The following is a 6,317-nucleotide window of genomic DNA, read 5'->3' as shown; positions in this document are numbered from 1 at the left end:
AACTGAGGAACATTATGTAGCCCCAAAAATCACGTGATCAACAAAACTGGCCAGGTCTACTTCCGGTACTATTTTTTGTGGCCCTTCCCTCTAGGGTGGGTCTAGAATGTTGCGGGAGGGTCTAGGGGAGATGGACACTACCATTTTAGGGAAAGGGAAACATCTGACTTAAAATAACTCCAAATGGCGCCAGTCGCATTCGAAATAGCCCACCCTTATTGGGTAATTGTACAACCAACAGTGATTGAGGGCAAACTTTAAAATTAAAGGAGTGTCATGTGACCGGAAATTTACCTGTCCAGTTTTAGCGTCGCAGCCTACTTGTTTGAGCTACATTGTATTTAGCACTGTCAAGGGCAAGAGCTTCCACCTAGGGGGTAGACGCTCTAGATCTCTGTGTACACCTGAGTTCAAAAGAGTTCAGCTTTGACAGTGCATCGAGTTCAAATCCTTCGGAACTCAGAGTTCAGCTTTGACAGTGCATCGAGTTCAAATCCTTCGGAACTCAGAGTTCAGCTTTGACAGTGCATCGAGTTCAAATCCTTCGGAACTCAGAGTTCAGCTTTGACAGTGCATCGAGTTCAAATCCTTCGGAACTCAGAGTTCAGCTTTGACAGTGCATCGAGTTCAAATCCTTCGGAACTCAGAGTTCAGCTTTGACAGTGCATCGAGTTCAAATCCTTCGGAACTCAGAGTTCAGCTTTGACAGTGCCTTGAGTTCAAAGCCTTCGGAACTCAGAGTTCAGCTTTGACAGTGCATCGAGTTCAAATCCTTCGGAACTCAGAGTTCAGCTTTGACAGTGCCTTGAGTTCAAAGCCTTCGGAACTCAGAGTTCAGCTTTGACAGTGCATCGAGTTCAAATCCTTCGGAACTCAGAGTTCAGCTTTGACAGTGCATCGAGTTCAAATCCTTCGGAACTCAGAGTTCAGCTTTGACAGTGCATCGAGTTCAAATCCTTCGGAACTCAGAGTTCAGCTTTGACAGTGCATCGAGTTCAAATCCTTCGGAACTCAGAGTTCAGCTTTGACAGTGCATCGAGTTCAAATCCTTCGGAACTCAGAGTTCAGCTTTGACAGTGCATCGAGTTCAAATCCTTCGGAACTCAGAGTTCAGCTTTGACAGTGCATCGAGTTCAAATCCTTCGGAACTCAGAGTTCAGCTTTGACAGTGCCTTGAGTTCAAAGCCTTCGGAACTCAGAGTTCAGCTTTGACAGTGCATCGAGTTCAAATCCTTCGGAACTCAGAGTTCAGCTTTGACAGTGCCTTGAGTTCAAAGCCTTCGGAACTCAGAGTTCAGCTTTGACAGTGCATCGAGTTCAAATCCTTCGGAACTCAGAGTTCAGCTTTGACAGTGCATCGAGTTCAAATCCTTCGGAACTCAGAGTTCAGCTTTGACAGTGCATCGAGTTCAAATCCTTCGGAACTCAGAGTTCAGCTTTGACAGTGCATCGAGTTCAAATCCTTCGGAACTCAGAGTTCAGCTTTGACAGTGCATCGAGTTCAAATCCTTCGGAACTCAGAGTTCAGCTTTGACAGTGCATCGAGTTCAAATCCTTCGGAACTCAGAGTTCAGCTTTGACAATACATTGAGTTCAAGTCATATTGTACACCTGTGTTCTCTCAAGTGTCTTCCCCCTCGGCTTCCACTCCCTATTATAAATTCTCTCTGCTCGAAGTCGCCTGTCCAGAGTTGAAGTTAAGCGTGCGTTTTTTTTAATTTTTCGCGTGATTGTTCAAGCGTACAAAGGTGCGCGTACGCATCTTGTATTCTCTCTAAGGTGCAAAACATTATTCGGGAGGGGGGCGGGGTTAATGTTACGGGAGGGTTTCCCCAATTATTGCAAATGTTTAAAAAATACATATTTCAAACAAACTTTTAGATGCATGGTGCTAATTAATGAAGGAGTTGTTACAAGTTGGAATATATCAGAAAATATGCTCATGTTCAATAAATATCAGAACTGAATATGTGAGATGTGCGAAGTATGTCTTATACACATATGAGGAAGTGGTTTGTTTGTTTGTAACAATTCGCTACCGAGTTTAACCAAACTGCATTGGTATGTTTTTAGAAGTGGTTAGTATGAGTCCCTCAAGGCTGGGTCCGCGAACCCCTAGCAATTGCTAGTTTTTAAAAGCTTATTTTCTAGACCAGTAATATCTTAGCTTTATGATTAACCCTAAATATTATGTGTTCAATGTCTACATGGACAGAAAACTTCCCAGTTACCTTTTCTTCCCAAAAGATTGTATTGGTTTGAGCAAGAAGTGATATCTAGTTTATTAGGGAGAAGGTATAAGATGCTTAAGTATTGGCGCGGGCCATAGTCCCAGTCCCCCTTTCAAAATACAAGGGGGGACGTAAAAGGAGGCGCCGGGCGCCATAGTCCCAGTCCCCCTTTCAAAATACAAGGGGGGACGTAAAAGGAGGCGCCGGGCGCCATAGTCCCAGTCCCCCTTTCAAAATACAAGGGGGGACGTAAAAGGAGGCGCCGGGCGCCATAGTCCCAGTCCCTCTTTCAAAATACAAGGGGGGACGTAAAAGGAGGCGCCGGGCTATTTCACTGCCTCTCCTCAGTCGGAAAATATGACTGTAATTTTCCCGTCACTCGCGTCGCCGCGCTGACGTGAGTTTTCAAGAACCAATGAGATGCTGGTTGTAATTTAGAGGCGGGGTTAACTCCGGACCCACGTTTGGACTGGAGAGAGAGCTAGAAACGTGGCGAATCTATACCTTCTCCCTAATCATGGATTAACTAACGCTAGGGATTGTTCACTAACCGGGTTCCCCATGTAATGCTATCGTCAACTACATGTTCCGAATTATTCCTTGATTCCCCTCTTCATTCCCCCAATTTATTGGACCAAAACGGACGTAGATATAGCGCCATCTCTAGGCAAAATAAATAGTTTTTGCCCAATTTAGGCAGTATTTCAATTTTGACGTCATAGGCCATGTGATATTTGGTCCAATTTTCTTATAACTTCCTGTTAGGGATAGTAGCTGCTGCTAGGGGGCGTTTGGAACACGCATGCGTTATCTTTTTGGGGGAAAGAACTATCCCTAGTTAGTTAATCCATGCCCTAATAAACTAGATATCACTTCTTGGTTTGAGCAAAGAGAATATACCAAGAGGAGCGGAAGCTTTAGCCTTTGCCAAGGCTTTTAAAATTGAAGGCTTTGAGTTTTAGGGAACTACATCCGGTTTCTCATGATTGGCTTATTCGCTACACCTCTCATTGGTTAGAATATGTCGTCTGCATATCGACAAAATTTTAGAGCCGAGTCTTAGTGTTAACAGAAGCAAAGAGAATATACCAAGAGGAGCAGAAAGTTTAGCCTTTCACAAGGCTTTTGAAAATCCCGGCCACGGTTTTGGAGTAACTAGATCCGGTTTTTGTTGATTGGCTAAGAAGCGACGCCTTTCATTGGTTTAATTATGTCGGCTGCTTATTTTTGGTGGTGGCAAAGGGTTGATCTCTGGGTTGGCCGTTAACGTGCAAAAGGTAATTTCTAAGCAGACAACACGGTCACGTGAACAACCGGAACTAGTTTCTCCAAATTCAGAGCCGGTCCCTATTTACAAAGTTTCTGCTCCTCTTGTTATATTCTCTTTGACAGAAGCAACAGAACAGTTGATTAATGCGCTAACCCTACTTTAGCAGACTACGGAATAGACGACGCGAATTTCGCTATCACGTGACTCACCGGAACTAGAATCCTAAAACTCAGGGCTACCAAAAAATGCTAGAGCTTCCGCTCCTCTTGGTATATTCTCTTTGGTTTGAGTGAATATTACTTGTAAAACATTCGATTCGAGTCAAAGAGAAAATCTCCGCCCAAGTTTGTTACACCAATGAGAGAAAAATAAAAAATTAAGTTAAGTGTTTGGAAAAATCAACCAAGCTTAAATTAATAATGAGGACGACTTTTAGCAAGACTTAATATAAATTCGAACGAGCGTATATTTATATATATATATATATTTACGGATCATTTTCTCCTTTCCGCGAAGGTTACTATGAGATTATTAGCCTTTCGATTATGATATGTTTCGTATAGAGACTTAACTCCTTAGGCAAGGTCATTTTGGTGCCAAATTACTCCATAAAGGCTGGTTTTCATGGACCGAAAAAACCCGGCGGAAATCACGCAACCAACGGTAAAAATTTTAACTTACGCCGGCGTCCGGCGGTAGACCGTTCACACTACGACTGAATTTTCAGTTTGGCGGTAGATATTTTTGGGTCACGTGACAGATTTAAGTGGTTTCCACAACATGTCTTTCAAACTCTGAATTGGTATCTTTGTCCCCTTGTCGCTTAGATCGTACAAGAAGGGATATTTTCAAACCTCCTCAGTAGAGTCTTCCTTATTAACATCTTATCTCTTTTTACTTCCGTTAGTTTCATTTTTCTTTCTTGGTGGTATGTTTCCGATAAGCCTTGGTCAACCACAAAAAAATGGCGGCTATCAATCGATCTCGCGTGTGCGTGCGCTCTTGAAATTTATGACGTTGTCAGTGGGATAATTTCATTGGCTGAGACACCGGCGTAACGCCGAACACGACCGAAAAAATAGAACACAACTTACGCCCGACTGAACGGAAATTCCGTCGTGTTTTCCGTCGAGTGGGAATCTAGCTTAAAGGCTGGTTTTCATGAAGCGAAAATCGGGGCAAAAAATAACAAAAAATCCAAGTCCTACCGAAGCGAAAACAATAGTTTTGTGCGACTAGGAACGAACTCTAGATCTTCGCAACCAATAATTGGCCTGGAATGTGAATGATGCAACGTCTATACATAGGCTGCGTTCAGTAACCAGCATCAAAAACATCGATGACAAGTAGCCATGGACTATAATTTTAATATTTATAGTTCGTTTCTTAATATTTAGAAGTAAACTCTGTTGATTTCAAATGACGTTTTAAAACTCTGAAGAAAGGTCATAGACCAGTCGCGCGTCGTATCACTTGACCAATGCGAAGCTAATTGTTAATGAGCATTTTTACATACTTAGATTTCGAGTAAATTACGCGAAAAGTCAAAACTTGTAATCTAGCGAAACGACAAGAGCGATAAAAATGCATTTTTTTGGGGATAATCAGTGATGCGACAAAACGTCGGCATATTCACTTCCAAATGAGACACGCTTCGCCAATCGGAAGGTGCGCATTTCATAAGCAAATCTTAGATGCTAAAAAAATCTTCACGCTTCCTTGGTAATTTTTATCTACCTTAGGAATGGAACTTTTTTGATAATAATATTTTAGGTTTAAAAAATGTTTGACCATTTAACGAAAACTAAAGCATTCCTACTAGCAATAATTATGATTTCTTTGGAATAACAATATTTTTGTTTGCCCGCTTTGACATGGATTTATCTATATACAACCTGAAATTTAAATCCAAATTCCTACATCATCGATACTCATTAAAATTTTTGTATAATTTTAGAAGTCTCATATTATAAATTAGAATTTCCAGCGTTGTTACCATGTTGACTTTACATTGTCCATGATTTTCATCGGAAGCACTTTCTTAAAAAAAGGGTACTTCAAATCTTAGGTGCAACCATACGTTTATAAGATATAATGTTCCATAAGTCTGACCAAAGAGAATAGACCAAGAGGAGCAGAAACTTTGTAAATAGGGACCGGCTCCGAATTTGGAGAAACTAGTTCCGGTTGTTCACGTGACCGTGTTGTCTGCTTAGAAATTACCTTTTGCACGTTAACGGCCAACCCAGAGATCAACCCTTTGCCACCACCAAGAATAAGCAGCCGACATAATTTAACCAATGAAAGGCATCGCTTCTTAGCCAATCAACACAAACCGGATCTAGTTACTCCAAAACCGTGGCCGTGCAATTCAAAAGCCTTGAGAATGGCTAAACTTTCTGCTCCTCTTGGTATATTCTCTATGGTCTGACACTACCTCAACTTTGTAATGCTAGGGACTTAATGAGAGCTAAATCGAGAACAACAAGCGAGAATTGCAGACTACACTCGGTTTTGCAGTCCATCTTCTTAATTAGTCTGTACTGAGCCTTGACAGGGCCTCACCAGGCGTCACTTTAAAAGAATCTTTGACGTTTCACCCACGTCACTTCTTGACAAGATCCCAGTCAGCGTGGGAAATAAGGCGGTGGTACATACAATGCTTAATGCTCCATAGGATTAACAGGGACTTATTTTACACAACACCCATTAACTCTGGTTCTATTATAGATACCCGGATGTCCTTTGAGTATGTCATAGTCCTATTTGTCCCCTTTCCAAGGATACTTAAAACATAAGGTTCCACCAATCAGGGG

Source organism: Phalangium opilio, unplaced genomic scaffold (genome assembly GCF_054372755.1).
Source record: "Phalangium opilio isolate 3A_F unplaced genomic scaffold, DU_Popi_V2 ptg000009l_1, whole genome shotgun sequence".
Lineage (NCBI taxonomy): Eukaryota > Metazoa > Arthropoda > Arachnida > Opiliones > Phalangiidae > Phalangium > Phalangium opilio.
Note: the sequence above shows the minus strand (reverse complement) of the source record.